Genomic DNA, 21,996 nt, shown 5'->3' with positions numbered 1-21,996 from the left:
AACGACTACTGAAGATGGAGCTCGTATACCGCCAGGGACACCCGTCAGCTGACGATGAAATAAGCGTGCTAAGCGAACGAAGTTGTCGTCGTCGTCCAGTAAGAAGGCGCCACCACGATCGTCTTCTATGGGGCCAAGGTTGAAGAAAAATACGCGAAGGAGCTCATCTTCTTCCAGCTCTACTGAAAGAACAGTGCCACATGAGGTTCGTAAAATTTCTGGTAGACTCTAGTGAAGAAAAGTGCCTATTTTTTATTGGTAGTTTTTATTTATTGCGCACACATTATGAAATATTACGCATACCTACAGTAAAATGGGAATATTAGCTTATGTAGTAAATCTTTAATAGTAATAATTAAAGGTAATAATAAAGTATTCGATTATAACGTTTAAATTAACGTTAAAGTAAATGTGCAAAAAAAAATTATTTTTTTAAAATATTTTTACACAAGTAAAGTGAATTAATTAATGATTCGTTTATTTTAAAATTGTCCTCGGTTCGGACTTTCGGTAGGTTCTTTTGCCAAGTACAATATCTTGTCTATAGATCTATAATTCCACTTCAAAAATATATTTCGAATATGAAACGTCAAGGTTCCATAATGAGCAGAAGTTTAAAGTTTTTCTTTTAGTAGTCTTTTATTTTTGACAATTTGTGAGCGCTATTATAATAGCTAATGCAAGTAAGAGAATTTTGTCTTTGACTTACACATTGCAAAAGTTAATTGGCTTAGCTAAAGGAACTACGGACGTCTGTTAGAGGAAATTTTGAATCCTGCTACTTGAAAGGATGAACAGTTGACGTAATTATTTTTATGACAAAAAAAATCTATGAGACTGTTTTGGTAAATGAAAAATCCTTTTAAGTGTTGGTAGTGAGTGCACTTGTTGACGCAAAACCGATGTTGAAACTAAGTATAGTTTGGCGGATCATTTCAATATCAATTCCAATTGTAAAAGTTGTGGTCAATCATCAGTCATACCTCTATAGAGCTAATATAAACAAAAATGTTGATGAGATTGACGCCGTTATAGAAGTGTTAGCGATTGATGATGTATAGCAGACTTCACTGACAATGGACGATTTGACACCGATATTGATTCGATATTACAATTTATTAAAGACATTCTAATCTTGAAAGCTTAATTAATCTGAAATGACCTGTAAATTACCATTTTTGGTCGGATTGTAATTAAGAAAAGTAGTTTGATTAAATTCACAAAATAGCGACGTCACTTGCTTGTCGTGCCATACGAAATCTATGGGAGTTTGATTTAACAGTTTTTAAAAGTACGTCAATTGACTGGCGGTGTCAACACGTCTATTGGTCAAAACTTCACGCAACTGCAATTTCTCACGGTTTTGAATACTGACATTCTATAAAATTCTTGGTCAGAATATTTTCGAGAGCCACGAAAATGACGGACACAAGTAAATACCAGTTAACATAAATTTCTAGTTTACAAAGGATAGTTTCTGGCGTTTACAGTTGCCTTTCGATTTAAAATTTGAAAATAACTTGACACCTGGCGAGCTTAAGGCCGTGGGTTCGATTCCCGCCTTAGGCGGTTCTATATTTTCAAGTGATATTTTATAATGCGAATAGCTTTCCGCCGAGGGTTCTTCCGCGTGGAATTTTGTTTGTCACAGTTGTTTGTTTTGTATGTTATGTATGTAAATTAAACAGGGGGCCAAGTACCGGGTGTTTAAGAGCCTTTTTAATTCACAACGGCAAAGGTGAAATCGTTTTTGGTAATTTGTCGCCTAGTCCAATAACACTTAAAGCAAATATTTTAATAGCTACTTCAATGCTTTTTGGAGCATGTCCAATAACCCTTTTCCCTTTTGTAATGAGATAAGTGGTAATGATGGTATTTGCACATTATTTTTCATCCTGACATCAAAGACTGCACGTGTACGTCCTATCTCAGTCAGATTTATAGCAATACAATCGCGATAATTTCACAAAAGAGTATAAAGCTTATCTAACTAACCAGAACTTGTCGGAACTAAGTCCGGGCTTAGTCATAATATCAGCTCTATCGAGAGTATCCATAGCTGAGGGGTCTTTTACAATTCGATTTACATGACATATTATGTCATGTAAATCGAATTGTAAAAGAGCTGATATTATGACTAAGCCCGGACTTAGTTCCGACAAGTTCTGGTTAGTTAGATAAGCTTTATACTCTTTTGTGAAATTATCGCGATTGTATTGCTATAAATCTGACTGAGATAGGACGTACACGTGCAGTCTTTGATGTCAGGATGAAAAATAATGTGCAAATACCATCATTACCACTTATCTCATTACAAAAGGGAAAAGGGTTCAGAAAACCATAGATGACTAACTTGATCCAATGCTATGATTATCAATATTATTCAGGACTCTAAATCATATTTAAGTCAGATCTTGATGATAAAGAGAAAAGTCTTTAAAGTTCTGTAGCAGTCACTTACTTTAGTCGACCCACAGACAGGCGACCCCTGAGGAAAGACATCTTCAATGAAAGACAACTTCTATGAGTTAGAGACACTAGCTGTGGTGTGTGTGTGCTAAAAAAAAAGGTATATCTTTTAAGACTTAAAAGTTTCTACTGGTTATGCTGCCTTAAGAACCACGTTAAAAAAAAAAGAAGAGTTCCGCGAATAGTCCAAATACCAAAATTTAGTCATAGAATCTGACGACAACCCATCCAAACATCGTAATCTCTTCAAATAGCAGATACAGTAAGGTTGATATCAAATTATTTTTAGTGGTCCCACGTACAGCTAGATGGCAAATATGTTGCGCTTATCGTGATGAAATCGAGCATCACAGACATTCAGAAACACATAATATAAGGACACTGTAATTGTACCTATTGGTTTCAAACACTTGGAAAATTTGTAAAGAAGAAAATTATGTTAAGGCCTTAGAAATACATAATTTATTCTGACGAAAGTACCTTTAGTGTTAATCATAAATCGTGACCATAATTCATTATTTGCCAGATTACGGTTACAAATGGATATAATTGGATATAATATTAACGTTTTGACATGTTCTTATAAACTTAAAAACTTTCACATGGCAGTCATGGCAAGATACACTGTAATTAAATTGATTATTTACTAACATCTAATGGACGTGTATTTATGTGAAATAAAAATTTGGATTTAAAAAGAGTAGTTTCCAATATATTCGATATGGTAGTTTTGAGAAAATTATAAAGTAAAACGATTAATATCTGAATTTCATGCAAATATCCGTTATTGGTTATAAAATAAGTCATTACGAATAATATAGATTAGATGAAAATGTATAGTGTGTATAAGTGCCTACAAGATTTTTCTCCCTTTCTTAACATTTGTTACTGGTTTAATATGAAGAATATAGTTTCTAAAATGCATTATTAATGTTAAAACACTTGTTAACAAGTTGTCATAGAATTGTTTATCATTCTACTATATATGCTTCATATTGTAATATTGTTTGAAAAGTAATATTAATGATTTTAGAATAAATCCTTATTAGACGTGAATGCCGGGAGGCATCACGGTGTCGGATGGCCGAATGTAATGATTTTAGAATTCATATTGTATTTTATACGATTATTGGTTACTTTTAAATAGTTATTGCAACAATTTTAGTATTTGTATTGTATTTTAGAAGAACCCAAAAACCCATTATTAAATTAAAATACTTTATTTGATTACTTCCTAGGCATTTTGCAGACATTAGAATGATTTTAGAATTTATTTTGTATTAAATCCAATTATTTCATATTTATTATTTAATTTAATTATTTTAGATTTTTATTGAATACATTTTAGTATTTTAAAAATTAAGAAAACAGCTAATTATGAAATAAGTATTGCATTTGACTAGTTCCGGAGCATGCCGTCGATAAGTCGTTTTGAACCGGTTGACTTTCACTGATGGAAGGGGAAGTTACCTTATCGCTGGCATGCCGCTGGACAGTCAGTTCGATTTGAGCGTTCAAAGCAAGAGGTACTATTAAGATGACGTCATAATGTCGGAATTGTGTAAATCAGTGGTGCTGAAATACAAGTTAGAACAACCTACAAGAGTGTTTCATTTCACACTTATCGAACAAATCAAAGAAACTTTTCTACTTGGCAAGAGAGGTTGCTAAAACCCTGGGATATTCGTATTGTTGGACTTCTAACGATAATGTTTACCTGCGGCGCAAAGACGGTGACCCATACATCCTGGTGAAGAACGAAGGACAGCTCTCCGATTTGAAGAACCAGAAATGACTAGACTTAGGATATTTATTGTTTTTTATTAATAACTAGCGGCCGCCCGCGACTTCGTGCGCGTGGATCTCGTTTTACCCCCCCTTCATCTATCTTACGCGGTTCAGATTTTTTCATACAAATGTTTTTTCCCGCTAACTCCCGTTCCCGTGAGATTTTTGCAATATCCTGTTGTAACTAAGCTTTAAGTTTACTAAGGTACCTGCATGCCAAATTTCAAGAGTATATCTTACGCGGTTTAGATTTTTTCATACAAATGTTTTTTCCCACTAACTCCCGTTCCCATGGGAATTTTGCAATATCCTGTTGTAACTAAGCTTTAAGTTTACTAAGGCCAAATTTCAAGCGTCTAACTTAAGCGGTTTAGATTTTTCGTACAAAAGGATTTTCCCGCTAATTCCCGTTCCCGTGGGAATTCCTAAGTATCCTATAACCTGCCCAGGAGTATGAAGAATAATTGTACCAAGTTTCGTTAAAATCCCTCAAGTGGTTTTTGTTTCTATAAGGAACATACAGACAGACAGACAGACAGACAGACAGACAGACAGACAGACAAAAATTTTACTGATTGCATTTTTGGCATCAGTATCGATCACTAATCACCCCCTGATAGTTATTTTGAAAATATATTTCATGTACAGAATTGACCTCTCTACAGATTTATTATAAGTATCTATAGATAGTTTTAAAAAAATATTTTCTAATATAAGGTACGTTAATAAGCAATCTCACACAATTGTTTTGAACAAATCTTATCACTTTTACACACACACTTACACACACACAAGCAACACATCCAAAGCTCTCACTATTATTTTTCTGTCTCAATCATTTAACAATCATAAAGAGCATCAATATATCAATCCCATTAAAAAAATATTAAAATATCAGAATAAATATTATTATAGTAACATTATATGCAATTATAAATCAATAACCACGGTCACAGATATAGATATACATAGATAACGCAAGTAACACGATCTGTATTAAAACCAAGCGTGCCGACTTTTTAATACCTACTGTGACGTCACAGCCAACATTTAGTGACGGGAAATCGTAATCGATTCAAAGATGCCGATGCCGCCGATGCCGCCGTTGCCCCAACGCACCGCTACGATCACAGAAATGGCATCGATTATCTGACAGACGAATGAGATACACAGACGAATGAGATATACAGACGAATGATATTAAACGGAATGTTTAAATAGATAATATTTTCATTGAATTTTAAATAAAAATGTATAATTCCAAAACAGATTGCTTATTATACATCGTTGCTGCGCGGGCATTTTTCGAGCCGCCAGTGTTGTCACACATAATTAATTTTTTTGTATCATTAATTTCATCCTGTTTAAGTTTATTTTGAGACAAAGTCACATGTAGTTTTCTTTTAAAAAAACAATTAAATAACTACAGCTAATTTTAGACACGATCCCGTATTAATAAAAACTTAAAATATGTTATATAAATAGTGAATAAAATACATTTTAAGTTTTTATCAAAATATCAATATATCGACAACGGTGCCTCGTAGATATTTTGTATTGCTCTTATAACATATCCAGCAATATTATGTGATTATTTGGTCACAAAATTCTGTTATTTGTGGCAATGTTTTATAAATATCATCAAAATCACGTACACTACCTGTATGGGTGCGTGACAGTTTATATAAGTTTATATGATATAAATTCATTTCAATAACGTTCATATTGTATAATAAACGTATGTTATAATAACACTTGATATAATTTTTTAACATATAATGTTTACTTCATATAATGAATCATTTCTAATAATGTCATTTCAGATACCAATCAAAACGCATAAAGACATTTGATATAAACCTTACTTAATCTAAGACTCATTTGATGTAATTTTGTTTAATATAAATAATATTTCATATAACCATTACATAAAATAAATATTATTTGTTATAACGACTATTTGGTATACTCTTTAATTGATATAATTTCTGATAGATATAACTTTTAGTATGTTCTTCTTTAGCTTGACTTATAAATTACTTTAGTGACAAAAACGAATCGCCGTAAAACCGACTCCACGTAGTCTTGTCTGCCCTACCCCTAGAGTGTAATTTAGAAGCGCGTAGGGACGAAGGGGCGAGGCGGCCCGCGGGCTGAGGAGCAGGTGGCTGGAAGCGAGGCGCCGCGGCTGAGGCTGGCCGGCGAAGCCGGCCAGCAAGCCGAAGACGCGGTGTCGAGCGAAAGCCATCTGCGACGATTAGCACGCGAGGGACCGCCAGAGCCCCGCAGTGCCGGAGCCGTGACAGAAGTCTCAAGTTTTTAGTCAAATTTTCATGCTGCATGCCTGCTTGCTTGCTTGCTTGATTGCTTGTTTGCCTGCTTGCTTGCTTGCTTGCTTGCCTGCTTGCTTGCCTGCTTGCTAGCTTGCTTGCCTGCTTGCTTGCCTGCATGCTAGCTTGCTTGCTAGCTTGCTTGCCTGCTTGCTTGCCTGCATGCTAGCCTGCTAGCTTGCTTGCTTGCTCGCTTGCTTGCTCGCTTGTTTGCTAGCTTGCTTGTTTGCTTGCTTGCTGCATGCAATGCTTATTATAACAATTGAACTTTATATAAAACTAGCTTTGGTCGCCCGCTACGCGGGCTACAAAAGCTAGATCTGCGATGCTGGCCGCTCCGGGCTTCGCCCTACGCGGCGCTCGGCCTGCGGCCTCGCATTCGGAGCTCGGCCTTCGGCCTCGCAGAAATTACAGGGGGTGTTAACTGTGTCACTGTGCTCTTGTGCTTTTTTGACGCAACACAAATAAATCTATGGCAACTGTCGGGATTTGAACCATCGCTCGGCCTTCGGCCTCGCCTTTTTGTCTGTCACTGGGCTCTAGTCCTTTTTTGACGCATTAAAAATAAATCTATGGCGACTCACAGGCTTTAAACTATCGCTCGGCCTTCGGCCTCGCCTTTTTCTACGTTAGCTAAGCCCCCCTGCATACAATTTGTATGGAGAATTTAGTCCCTTGAGGAAAACGGGTGAACGCTTGGCGGCCATCTTGGATTTCCAAAATTTTGCATTTTTGCCTTAATCTGGACCATTTTCCGCGCCGAACCCCATTTTTACTTTTTTTCTAACTTCACCCACTCCCGAATTGATTTTAGACTTTTTTTGGATATTTTAGAGAATGTAACGACCCGCCTCACCACGCCACCACCCCAGAGACATTTTAGTGAGAATGACAAATCCAAGATATCTTTTTTCATATTCTAATGATAGTAATAATTCAGACTGAAAAAACTTAAACACAATAAGATTGAAGAGGATCCCTTCCAATCGTGTAATGTTTCATTGCCAATAATGTGACTGTTTTGACACTAAAGTAACCAAAAATATTTTTGACTATCTATGGGAACTGTGGCAAAGTAATATTATAACATCACCCTATTAAAAATTAAAAGCATAGGAATCTGGACAACTTGGTTTGACCAGTCCCCGAAGGCAGCGCCTGTTCACAGACATGACGGATGAGCCAGCCATCGCTTCACTCGATCATATTTTAGAGAATGTAACGACCCGCCTCACCACGCCACCACCCCAGAGACATTTTAGTGAGAATGACAAATCCAAGATATCTTTTTTCATATTCTAATGATAGTAATAATTCAGACTGAAAAAACTTAAACACAATAAGATTGAAGAGGATCCCTTCCAATCGTGTAATGTTTCATTGCCAATAATGTGACTGTTTTGACATTAAAGTAACCAAAAATATTTTTGACTATCTATGGGAACTGTGGCAAAGTAATATTATAACATCACCCTATTAAAAATTAAAAGCATAGGAATCTGGACAACTTGGTTTGACCAGTCCCCGAAGGCAGCGCCTGTTCACAGACATGACGGATGAGCCAGCCATCGCTTCACTCGATCATATTTTAGAGAATGTAACGACCCGCCTCACCACGCCACCACCCCAGAGCCATTTTAGTGAGAATGACAAATCCAAGATATCTTTTTTCATATTCTAATGATAGTAATAATTCAGACTGAAAAAACTCAAACACAATAAGATTGAAGAGGATCCCTTTCAATCGTGTAATGTGTTATTACCAATAATGTGACTGTTTTGACACTAAAGTAACCAAAAATATTTTTGACTATCTATGGGAACTGTGGCAAAGTAATGCTATAACATCACCCCATTCAAAATTAAAAGCGTAAAAATCTGGACAACTTGGTTTGACCAGTCCCCGAAGGCAGCGCCTGTTCACAGACATGACGGATGAGCCAGCCATCGCTGCACTCGATCATATTTTAGAGAATGTAACGACCCGCCTCACCACGCCACTACCCCAGAGACATTTTAGTGAGAATGACAAATCCAAGATATCTTTTTTCATATTCTAATGATAGTAATAATTCAGACTGAAAAAACTTAAACACAATAAGATTGAAGAGGATCCCTTTCAATCGTGTAATGTGTTATTACCAATAATGTGACTGTTTTGACACTAAAGTAACCAAAAATATTTTTGACTATCTATGGGAACTGTGGCAAAGTAATGCTATAACATCACCCCATTCAAAATTAAAAGCGTAAAAATCTGGACAACTTGGTTTGACCAGTCCCCGAAGGCAGCGCCTGTTCACAGACATGACGGATGAGCCAGCCATCGCTTCACTCGATCATATTTTAGAGAATGTAACGACCCGCCTCACCACGCCACTACCCCAGAGACATTTTAGTGAGAATGACAAATCCAAGATATCTTTTTTCATATTCTAATGATAGTAATAATTCAGACTGAAAAAACTTAAACACAATAAGATTGAAGAGGATCCCTTTCAATCGTGTAATGTGTTATTACCAATAATGCGACTGTTTTGACACTAAAGTAACCAAAAATATTTTTGACTATCTATGGGAACTGTGGCAAAGTAATGCTATAACATCACCCCATTCAAAATTAAAAGCGTAAAAATCTGGACAACTTGGTTTGACCAGTCCCCGAAGGCAGCGCCTGTTCACAGACATGACGGATGAGCCAGCCATCGCTTCACTCGATCATATTTTAGAGAATGTAACGACCCGCCTCACCACGCCACCACCCCAGAGCCATTTTAGTGAGAATGACAAATCCAAGATATCTTTTTTCATTTTCTAATGATAGTAATAATTCAGACTGAAAAAACTCAAACACAATAAGATAGAAGAGGATCCCTTTCAATCGTGTAATGTGTTATTACCAATAATGTGACTGTTTTGACACTAAAGTAACCAAAAATATTTTTGACTATCTATGGGAACTGTGGCAAAGTAATGCTATAACATCACCCCATTCAAAATTAAAAGCGTAAAAATCTGGACAACTTGGTTTGACCAGTCCCCGAAGGCAGCGCCTGTTCACAGACATGACGGATGAGCCAGCCATCGCTTCACTCGATCATATTTTAGAGAATGTAACGACCCGCCTCACCACGCCACCACCCCAGAGACATTTTAGTGAGAATGACAAATCCAAGATATCTTTTTTCATATTTATTCTAATGATAGTAATAATTCAGACTGAATAAACTTAAACACAATAAGATCGAAGAGGATCCCTTTCAATCGTGTAATGTGTTATTACCAAATGTGACTGTTTTGACACTAAAGTAACCAAAAATATTTTTGACTATCTATGCTATGGGAACTGTGGCAAAGTAATACTATGACATCACCCCATTCAAAATTAAAAGCGTAAAAATCTGGACAACTTGGTTTGACCAGTCCCCGAAGGCAGCGCCTGTTCACAGACATGACGGATGAGCCAGCCATCGCTTCACTCGATCATATTTTAGAGAATGTAACGACCCGCCTCACCACGCCACCACCCCAGAGCCATTTTAGTGAGAATGACAAATCCAAGATATCTTTTTTCATATTCTAATGATAGTAATAATTCAGACTGAAAAAACTCAAACACAATAAGATTGAAGAGGATCCCTTTCAATCGTGTAATGTGTTATTACCAATAATGTGACTGTTTTGACATTAAAGTAACCAAAAACATTTTTGACTATCTATGGGAACTGTGGCAAAGTAATGCTATAACATCACCCCATTCAAAATTAAAAGCGTAAAAATCTGGACAACTTGGTTTGACCAGTCCCCGAAGGCAGCGCCTGTTCACAGACATGACGGATGAGCCAGCCATCGCTTCACTCGATCATATTTAGAGACATTTTAGTGAGAATGACAAATTCAAGATCTTTCTTTTTAATTTAATAAAAATAACAATTCAGACTGAAGATAATCTTGACAATGGAGGGGATCACTTTATTGTCATAATGTTTTATTACTAATTTATGATATTAATTTATGCAACATAGTATTAAAAATAGGTCAAGTTGCGGCGGGAGTGGCCCCTTGGCCATCCCTAAAGCCAACTGCATTTTTTTACATACAATATAAAAAAAATCGGAAAACAGCGGTTTAGATAGCAAGAAACAAACGGACATATTCATTACGTCACGGTCATTGCATGGGTTCAAATATTATATGTGCTCCCTCGAAAACCTACTCTCTACATAACCGTTTAAAGCACTTTATATATCTATAAAAGTACCTATGTTCTTCAGTGTAACCTACGACGCAGCGTGCATTGCTTATTCAAGTAATGGGAAAAAAAAGGCTACCCCTGTACATTATTTCAGCTTCAACCAAACCAACGCGTGCAGATTGCCATCGCCGGCGCGATCATAGGCCAATGACTGGTCGTGCGACCTGTCATTCGCCTATGATTGCGTCGGCGATGGTGATTTGCACGCGTTGGTTTGGTTGAAGCTTACTTTTACAAAATGACAATTATACGATATCTATTATATGCTGGTAAGAACAATTCCGTTCAGTTACGCTTAAAACGGCATATAACTAACAAAAAATCAACACACCCATTGCTCATTGCCTCCGGAACCATGCATATGTTTGTTATATTGGCATACTCGTACTTGTACCTAGACTTCCTGACATTCCGTCGACGCTGAGGCATTCAATTGGCACAAGTGGGACATTATCAAGCGGTTATTAACCTTACCTTGATTCGTCACCCCTGCATCTTCTCTCCGGTCTCTTCCCCCTCAACTTCACGCCCGCAGTTATGCGGCTGTCGAACTCCACACTCTTCGCTTCGATGTCGTTACCTTCCCCAAGACGTCCGCCGGTGTTTCCCACAGCATCAGCAACATCAGCCCACAGGCTGGCGTGTCCCCCTAACAGTCGTCCACGTCTATCCTTCAGTTCGCCCTTCAGCGATATCATAACATCTCTTCTTCAATTTGGTTGACCGAGAAAGCTCCTATTCTAAAATCAAACACCAATGTAAATGGATTTATACTCCAAGTGACGACGCTATACCGATCCACCCCTACAGTGTAGAGATGATATTTAACATAGCCCATTCCCCCGATACTTCACTATCTCCACTCACACCACCACACACGCATAACTCATATACACAAAACCAACATGCCCAAACAAAAACCACCAAATTTTGAATTCATGCGAAATGAGTATAAAAAAGCAAAAATAAATAAATAATGCACGTGTATAGGCGTGTCAGCTTGATTTTAATTGATTTTAAAATATATTTACACAAAAGAATTGTCAATTGATTGATGAGGTGAATTATATTTACACTTTCCGAGAAACTGCGTAAAAATAAAAAAGTATATAAAAAAAGTAATCTAAAGAAGCTGCGGGTACACTACATTATTAAGCAAAAGTTTATCGTCGACTAATTTATCGCGCGAAACTAAAATTTTGATATCCGATTTTTCTTGGACCCGACCTAACGCTACGTACAATTGGCCATGACTGAACACGTCCGACCGCAAGTCTACGCCTACCCGATTTATAGTCTGCCCCTGACTCTTATGAACAGTCATGGCATAACACAGAGCTAAGAGGAATTGCCGTCGCGTCATTTCGATGGGGCTGTCCGGTTCGATTGGAGCTTTAAACAAGATACGCGGAATCAAAAATTCGTTTGTTTCGCCTGGCTTGCGAACGGTTATTATGCGCGGCGTAGTTTTCACGACGATAACTTTTGTGCCATTGACCAGTCGGTCTGAAAAACTAAGATTGCGGATTATCATGCACACGCATCCTACTTTTAGTGTTAGATCATGTTCTGGAACACCCTTTGGCTGCAGTTTATTTAACGCGTCCGCGCCTAAAAATATATCGTCCGCGTTATCGGAAAGGACTTTATCGATTGAATAAAAGTGTAACGGTTCCGACTCTACTCTATCTAATACTATGGAATTAATTTCCCTAACGTTTTGATTGTGTGTGGTGAGTATTGCTCGACCAGCACACGTGTCCGGTTCAACAATGACAACATGTGAAAAAACAAAATCTATTAAATCGTTCAAATCTGTAACATAAGAAAGGTGGGAAGTTAAATCTACTAAATTTAAAATTGAACGATTTACCTTTACTGTTTGAACCGGCAATTGATTCGATCCCAGTTTTAATAAAAAGTCAGAATACTCTGGGTCGTCTCTGTTACGTTGGGAAGTGCTCAAGTTGAAAATTCTAATTTGTTCCCAAATCGGTGAGGACTTGACTGAACAATTGATTACGTCAGAGTTACTTTTAGCTTTTACTACGACAGGAGGTATCTGACGGAAATCTCCTGCGAAAATTACGATTTTCCCACCAAAAAGCCTGTTACACTTCATCAAATCGCGGAGAGACCTATCAAGCAGGTGAATTAAATATTTGTGAGCCATAGGGGCTTCGTCGTAAATAATAACGTCAGCTTGTCGAACAAGCTCAGCGCGCTGCGAACCATTGGTAATGCTCCAGTAACCAAGATCATCTACGGGGTTGAGGGGGAATTTAAACATGCTATGTGCCGTAATGCCGCCTACGTAATTTTGCGCCGCGATACCTGAACTCGCCGTACACAAGACAATTCCTGAATTTCCGCGTGCGTGTGCAGCAATTACATTTAAAAGCAAAGTTTTACCTGTTCCGGCAGGCCCGTCAATGAAAATGGCAGTATTGTTTGAGTTTCGGAACTCGCTGTCACTCAGGAGAGTGTGAATATAACTAAACACGAGGTTTTGGTCGGGGGATAATTTTGGTAGCCAGCTACTCACGAACGTGTTTAACTCGTCGCGATTATATTCGACGCGCTCGCGGCCTACTTCGGTCGAATCGTCTATAACGCCCGGTAACCCTTGCTCGACAAGGGATGTCCCATGTTTACGCAATAACCAGTCGATTTGGACGAGACAAAGTTTATACGCTTTTTCTGCGTCATCGGATAAACGCTGCAAAAAATCCTGACCAATTAAATGTTTGTACTTATCCCACAAAGAAACGACCCTAACCCCGTTCACAGCTAAGAGTACGAAAAAGCTACGCAGCCGTGGTCCAGTCAAAAATGTAGATGCTTCCTGCATAGCAATCTCATACTCCGCTTCATCGTCCGCGATCCCGAGAGCTTTCGCAGCTTCCTGGAAAGTTTTGCACAATGGACCACCAAGTTTATATAAATCGTCGTAACTACGACACGGCTGAGACGCTAAAAGAAGACGCAAGTAAAATAATTCACCTCTGTTTGGCGCGACCCAGAATAAACGCGATACTAATTCGCCCCTTTGCCGTCTTGTCAAAAATTTATTATTGCTCAATTCAAAGATTTCTACATTTTTTGTGGTGGGACGTCGTGAATGTACAATAAACCGCTCGTAAAAATCTAAATACGTTATGTTATCAAACTGTTCACCGAGAGGCCTTTTAAAATAAGTTATTAAGTCCGAATGAGCGCGGCGCGCGGCATCTGCTTCGGTTCCCGGCTTGAAAAAGATGGATTGTTGGCCCTCAAGGTGTACGGCGAGCTGCTTTACGTTCGGTTCGCGAGTTGTTACGTCAAACTCTAAAATGCGCCACGTCGCTTCGCAAGAACCAAGGTAACGTTTGGTGACATACTGCTCGATTTCATTGTTTTTATCTGAATCGGGAACGACTGTAACGCGCGATTCGTCAGGACCTTTGGTCATGTATTTGAATAGATATTTGACGATCGCGCGTGCGGAATATGCTAATAAATTTATGTGACAGTCATACTTGAGGAGAAGAGCGGCATTGTACGGAACGACCCACAAATCACTAACCGTTATGTCTCTATTTCTAAATTGAATGGTGGCTTGGTTTTTACTATCACGGCGTAAATGAACAAAACCTTTGTCATCGCAGTAAGTTACAGCCGTTTCAGATTTAGGGAAATACTTTGTGCATTTCATTTTTTCAGTATCCCAACATGGCAAATCTGTTCTATGTGGAGGTCCACATGGGCCGTGTATCATGTGATCAAGCACAGCCTTGCGTAATCTACCACCTGCCTCAGAAGGAGGAGGGATATCTGCCCTTACAAATTGATCGATTTCAAAATTTTGTATGGGACCACCCCCTTCGATTCTAAAACAAATGTGGGCATGGGGCAGTCCTCGTTTTTGAAATTCTATGACATGCATAATATACATACATCTACCAAACCCAGGCCTGGCTCACTCCGCGCGGTACGTCCGATAATTACCTACAGCGAAGCGCCCCGCCGGCGGGTATTATATCAGTCGAGTGTCACGCGCGCGCCCGTCAGGACGCTGGCGTGCGTTGTAGTATGATTATAATTCTATGATCGAAGTATTATTTAAAAATGGACATAAAGAGAAAGAAATATTGTGCGGCGTTCGGGTGTTTAAATTCGAAAAGAAATCTACCGGATTTATCTTTTTTTTTCGCTTCCCAAAGATGCTGAAAGGTATGTTGGCCATGTAGGTAATCAATAATTCTTAGGATAGTATAGGAACCTAACCTACTATGACTACTGCTCAGAATGCGTTCGTTCGTTTCAGCCAAATGACGTCCACTGCTGGACAAAGGCCTCTCCCAAGGTTTTCCATAATGAATGCATACTTACCTACATACGTACCTCATTACAAATAAGTAGATTAATTATTTTTTCACTAGACAGCAACCCTAACAGCGTAAGAAGAGTTCAGAGGTACGCGATAGAAAGAGACAAAACTTGTAGGTGAATAAAATTGTAGGTACGTAGTGCTGTGCGAGCTGAATTCCACTGTATCGCGTCGTAGCAAGACTCGCATTTATTTAAATCGTCTTGCGGAGTAATCCTTCTGTACCTGTACTATTACTTATTCTGTGCCAAACCAAGCACCAGTTCTAAGGTCTTTTAAAAGTTGTGCGAGTTTCAAGTTAAAAACTCTCGCACAAATTAAGGGATTAGGCCTTTGTCCTTGTGGAGTAGATTGTTGGATCTCGGGCCACTTTGGATTGCATGTCATCGTTAAAAAGTATGATGGAGTGCCCAGTCTATTGACCAGTGCAATCGCATCCATATATTTAGTTTTCATATACCGTGGACCTCCAGTAAATGTATTGGGCAGATAGACACGTCCCGGCACAACACCGCCCTCTCCCCGTATGGTTTCATCTGCTGCTATCTGGTTACTAATCTCTACTGAGTTTTCTACTTCCTGAAGGGGAGCAGATCTAAGAGCAGCATCTGAGGAATGATTCTGCATGTTAAAAATGTACCTAAGTCGTTCCTCTGAAATTCTACAGAACATATCTACTATCCATTCCTCAGAAAATCTGCTCAACTCTGAAAACCGCGGCTCAGATAGCAACAAACAACGGACGTATTTATTTTGTGTTAGTTTTACGCCGTTGTTATCGAGTCTATTCGGTAACCAACCGGGATTACCGTGTGGATACAGCAAAGGATATTGGAAAGTTTCATACAGCGGATGTAAAATGTCTACAGTGTGCGGTTTTCGAGCACCTATGCGCCATATGACTATAGCTTTAGGAATATAGCGTTCGCGTTCTGTGCTCAGAATTGCGGCTATTTCCGAACCGATTGGCATGTCTCCTAAAATATTACCATGGGAGCGTCGCGACGTGGGTTCAAATATCAAATGTGCCTCCTCGGAAGGCTCCTGACTTAAACGTTTAAAACAATCTATGTACGGACTAACATTATGCATAAAATTGGTAATGCAGCGAACTACCTCCATGTCTAAATTTTGGCTTACAGCTGTCCTTTCCCTTTCGTCGTAAATGTACATACCGATAGGATTATATGTGTCAGTGTAAGCTAAATCAAAAACGCGATGGTAAGTTCGGCCCTGAATTTTTAAGAAAGACACACCGGAATTTGGTTGATGAAAACCATGAGAAACGCCTAATGCGCTAAACGAAAACAAATTATTGAAAGCTCGCGGTCTTAGAAGGAAAGCTGGGTGGGAATAGAACTCTTCGGTTAACGGCGGTAAATTTTGAACATTATATGCTCCAGAACCACAACACCACTTGACTCTACCTTTTTCCTCAACAAAAATTCGCGCCTGACATTGAGGACATCTGTGACTGTCATTTAAAGACAATTGTTTAAAAGAATGGGTCTGAATTGAATCTAGGTCGTCGTTTTGTTTTTGTCCGATAAGAGTTTCCGAATTACGCAACGCGGGCTCTAAATTTCGATTTACTGTATCGTACTGTTTCAACGATTCGCGTTTTAATTCCGGGTTTTGTTCTGAGTATCGTTTTACCGCTTCCCTATTAACCGACGGATTACTTTGAATGTAACGTTTTACCGCGTCCCTGTGAACGGAGGGATTGTTTTGAGAGTATCGTTTGACCGCGTCCCTGTTAACGGAGGGATTGTTTTGAGAGTATCGTGTAACCGCGTCCCTATTAACCGACGGATTTTTTTGGGAGTACTTTTTAACCGCGTCCCTATGAACAGTGGGGTTCTGGGCAGCATATCGTTTAACAGCCTCTCGGTGTCTAATAGTTTTAGTTGACGCTACGTTTTCATCGACCCGACCGCTATTTAAATCGACCCGATCAATTACAACGACTGGCTTTAATTTCAATTTGACATCAGAATGTGTAGTACTGACGGACAAAGGTTTCGCATCATGGGCAATTTTTAACGCAGTTAACACCTTTGCTGCGGCAGTAACTTTCTAATACTTTCCATTCCTTCGGTACAAGGTCATTAAACCTGGTATTAAAACTTACATTGTGGCGGCACAAGGCTTAAAGACCTTGTAATATTTAAGATATATTAATTTTATTTTTGGCTTCATGTTAATAGATATTGTGTTTTTTTTCTTTGAAAATTAATAATAATGCATTTATTGACATACATCTGAAGGCGTTCGTGAATAACTTGTTTAGTATAAAAATTATAGCTATATTCAAAATACAAGGCTTATGCACCCTGTGCCGCACTGAAGTAGGGAAGTCTGGTGGGTATTCTAGGGATGTGAAATACAAATAACGATAGTTTAAATTAAGTTTTAATAGAATTTTAAAAAAGTAACAAACAAAGATGTTGTAATAATTTAGTCTAAATATTTTACAAATAAGATATACGTGCATAAATACTTAAATAAGCTATATTTAAAGAAAACATATTATAAATAAATAATAAATCTTTGGACAATTTCACACAGCGCCAGCTAGCCCCAAAGTAAGCAACTTAATGCTTGTGTTATGGGTGCTAGCTTAACGGATATACTACTTATATACTTTTTTTTTTTAATACATAAATATTATACATAGTCACACCCAGACCCGTCACAGAAATTAAAATTCATCATTTCAATTTCTGCCCGGCCGGGAATCGAACCCGGGACCTCTCGGCATAGTAGTCCGTTCTGAACCACTACACCAAACGGCCGAATTTATATTATTTAAGAACATTTAGTTACAACTTCAAATGTTTGTCACGAAAAACATTATTTAAATTAGCAATAAATCGTGTAGCAAATTAAATTATAATCAATTTGCAGTTTTGATTTTGTTTGTTTCTCTTGACGCCATGTCGACATGTGCGTTTCTTACGAATGCGAGGCAACACTGGCTGCACGTAGCTAGCGTGGAGTGCGGTACCAGGTGCGCAGGGTACAAGGTGCTTCGACCTGGTTTCGCATTGTGAAGACATTTTATTAATTCCGTGCGGTACCAGGTCTAAAAACCTGGTATTAAGGTAGGTACATCATTGGATTCTATTTTAAGAATACATCATAGATATATATTCATCACTTTCCTACACCGGACCCAATTGAAGTTATGCCTTACGCACGACAAGGAAGACTATAATTTTCTTAGCCGCACGGTAAGCGAGACGTACACAAGGTCTATAGACCTGGTTTCGCACTCAACGTGTTAAATCTACTCTTTCAAGAACCACAACTGGTTTTAATTTTTCATTAATTAATTTAGATTTTTTCGGTGCGGAAGAATCTACTTTAGATTTAGATGATCTCTTTTTTTTGGGTCGACCTCGTTTGGTTGATTGCACCGGTGCAATGTCTATTGATTCTAACTCAACTTTTTCAAGGACTACGACAGGTTTCAACGTTGTTAATTTCGCGTCGCGTGGCTCGAGTGGGACGACGGGATCTAAGTTTAGCGCAAAATTTACTACAGTTAATTTATGTATAGAATATTGCGCCGAGGTATACGCATGTCCTATGAACAGTAATTTTGCGAGATCTTCTAAATTTTGGAAACAAAACAAACGCGCCTTATTTTGAGTTTCGTCCCGATGATTAAATTTATTATTGATGCCAACCGCATGGCTATTAAATAAATAAAATTTGTTGCCAAATTTCCAAAAAGAAACCGTCAATTCGTCTGGTAATAAGAAAACGTGGTCCCGAGGTTTACACTGCAAGTAAAGTAAATCACCGTACTGAAGAATAGTATTGATATCCGCAACATCAAACACGGCCCGATTTTTAATAACTGACAAAGCGGATGCACATGCTGACATGGCTACACACTGTGCATTATTACCTTTATACCGTGCATCGCCTTGATGGGACAATCCTTTACCAGAAATTAATAATTAATAATAGTCTGATTGACAATGAAGTCGCGCTTATTATGCATTACGAATACATAATTTAAAAGAAAGTAATTTGCTTCGAAATTATTGTTTGTGTGTTTCATTATCTTCTAACACTCTCCGCTAAAATATCTAAAGCATTTTGACAAGGCCTTAGAACATCACCTTAAAGCAATATCAATCATGCTAATTTTGAGGTACACACAGAAAACAAAATGACAAAATATAGTGCCAACAAATTTTCTGAAAATAAATCGTCAATAAATTCTTATTCAGTTATAAATGGTTATGCAATGAACAAGTGATACATTTTACAATGCCTACCTGATTAATTACTTTTATTGTTTTGGTAATTGAAATTAAGTTTGTTTTTTACTAATAAATAAAAGAAATTAAATTAAATTTAAAAGTAGATATACCTACCTATAGAGACCTACCTAAACCGAAAATCCAAACTCATACAATTAATAGCTGCTAGTGCTAATAGTAATAAGAAGTTTAATATAAACAAAAGTTTGAAATTTTATTATAATTGAACAACAACATTACCTACTTAAGTACGTAGGTAATGTATCCAAATTACTAAAGAAAACAGTAAATTGTATTAAAAACAAATGCCTACCAGTTAAGGTATGTAATGATGGAAATCAATGATTATACAAATTAGTACTAACCTATTTTACTGTAACTGTACCATTTTGCAGTAAGTTCATATTACAACAAGTAATTTTATTAGGCTAATCCTACCTAAAAAATGCATTGCATTGATACAATATTTCCTAAAATAACTAATGCAAATTCAAATAACAGGCTTGCCTAACCCCATTGAGACAATAAGTAGGTACCTACCTACCTAATTTCTGCTTATCAAACATACCTAAATTAAATTAGTAATAATATGAATCAAAAGAAATTTAGAATTAATGTTTCTGTAAAAATGAAAAATATTATAGGACCTTAGATTAATAATCTAAGTCGGTATAGGACCAATTTCAAACATGATGAATATTGATAACTTCAATCAATTGGTGCACATCTATTTGAATTTAATTAATTTATGACAAGAGATAAAAATTAAATGTTATTAATACCACTATTCAAGTAGGTAAATTATAATTAGTATAATTTTTAATCTTGATTTATAAAAGGCTAGATATTATGGTCAGATCCAGACTCATACAAGTTCAAAAAAAAGTACCTATACCTAGTAAGATGAATGTCAAATTAGAATTCAACACACTAAATTGAAAATATTGATAAATAAATACAAATATAACAAGCGCAGGATATATTTAAGTAGTATCAAATGCAAATAATCCTATTGCAAATCTGAAGGTTTTCAAATAATATTTAAACTGCATAGATATTACCTACCAATATTTGGAAGGATTCAATCAAGTTCTTATTATTGATTTGATTTCAGAGCAAATCAATTATTTTAACTGAAACATTAATTAAATTAGATGTGATTCAATAAATGCTTTGTTTATAATAAGAACTAAAGTTATGCTTACTTGTGTATTTTAAATACCTAATGTAACACCAATTTCAACAGTAAATAATCCTACGTGTAAAATTATTTTACATAACTATTCATATGAAAACCATCTCAGAGTAAGAAGATCTAAATAACTTTTATTGATAGATAATGTGAATTTATGTTCATCAACAAAGAAATGATAACTTGCCTGTTAGGACATTATTAATACAAGTACCTTGTGTGGAATTGACATGTTTCAAAATATAAAGATTTCTTACGTGTTATTTACTATTTACTGTTAGGCATGGACCTTTTTTTATAGGTCCATGATTGTAGGTAGGTGTAGGTAATTTAAATAACTTGGCAAATAGAATAAGGGGCTACGCCCTTGTCAACCATATTTAGGATATGTGTGAAGTTATTGACTTGAAAAAGCTAGATCTTAACGAACAGACTCAAAATAAAGAAACAACGATAGAGAAATCCTATAAATTTGCAGTTATGAACTACCTACAACACCATTGCCATGTCAATTATAAAAGAAGAAAAATGGCGGTCCATAACTATTCATCAAAGCCAAACATAGTATATTTTTAATGAACCATGGACCTAAACACAGAAAATAATGGAAAGAAGAACAAATAAGACTTACCCGTGGCGATGCAGACGGCCGTGGTGGAATCGTAGTTGAAGCGGGGCATCGTGAAACTGCAATTATACACATTTAATGAACTAAAGAACCACAAATTATGGCACTGAAGAACCTAAAATACACTTGAAACTTCGATCATTACACTTTAAAAAGTTTTAAACCATAAAAAGTTGTTTGTTTAACATTATTTCATTTGTTTTACAATGGCGTCCCCTTCAACAAAAATGATGCCTACACTAACGGAACGTTGAAAAGAAACAATTAAGTTGATATATCATCAAAATTGATTTGTACAATAGTATTTTATTATTTGACAAACCTATGGATAATAATTTTAATAATATTTACACATAACTTACCGCGATGAAACAAGATGCAAAACAGTTGCGACCGAGAGGGAGGCGGAAGTGAATGAGCGCGAAATGTCTCACTCAACTTTTTTTGGCCACAAAACTTATGACCATAGACAACTTTTGTTTGGTGGTGTTTAACCTATTGGTCACCAACCTATTTCGCCTGGAACAGTAAAAAAATATATTTCTGTTTTGAAAATAAAGATTTGGGTTTTAGGCAATCGCAAAAATACGCATAAAATAACTAAAGCATTTCTATAAGTATTTTTATCAAAGAAATATTGCACGGAAATGTTAAACGTTTTGTATTTTAAAAAAGACCATGGCGCTCT

The 21,996-nt window shown here is 37.1% G+C and overlaps 1 long non-coding RNA gene across 1 annotated transcript; it reads right to left on the bottom strand.

The window, feature by feature from the left end:
- Positions 1-11,388: 11,388 nt before the first annotated feature.
- LOC135086381 (uncharacterized) lies at positions 11,389-21,780 on the bottom strand. Its single transcript, XR_010260459.1, has 3 exons — positions 21,671-21,780; positions 21,312-21,367; positions 11,389-11,582 (listed from the first exon to the last, which is right to left on the bottom strand). It is a non-coding gene; the product is annotated as an uncharacterized LOC135086381 (long non-coding RNA).
- Between the last annotated feature and the right edge of the window lie 216 nt (positions 21,781-21,996).

Source organism: Ostrinia nubilalis, chromosome W, assembly GCF_963855985.1.
Source record: "Ostrinia nubilalis chromosome W, ilOstNubi1.1, whole genome shotgun sequence".
NCBI classification, from domain to species: domain Eukaryota; kingdom Metazoa; phylum Arthropoda; class Insecta; order Lepidoptera; family Crambidae; genus Ostrinia; species Ostrinia nubilalis.
This window is presented reverse-complemented; position numbering and strand designations above follow the sequence as displayed.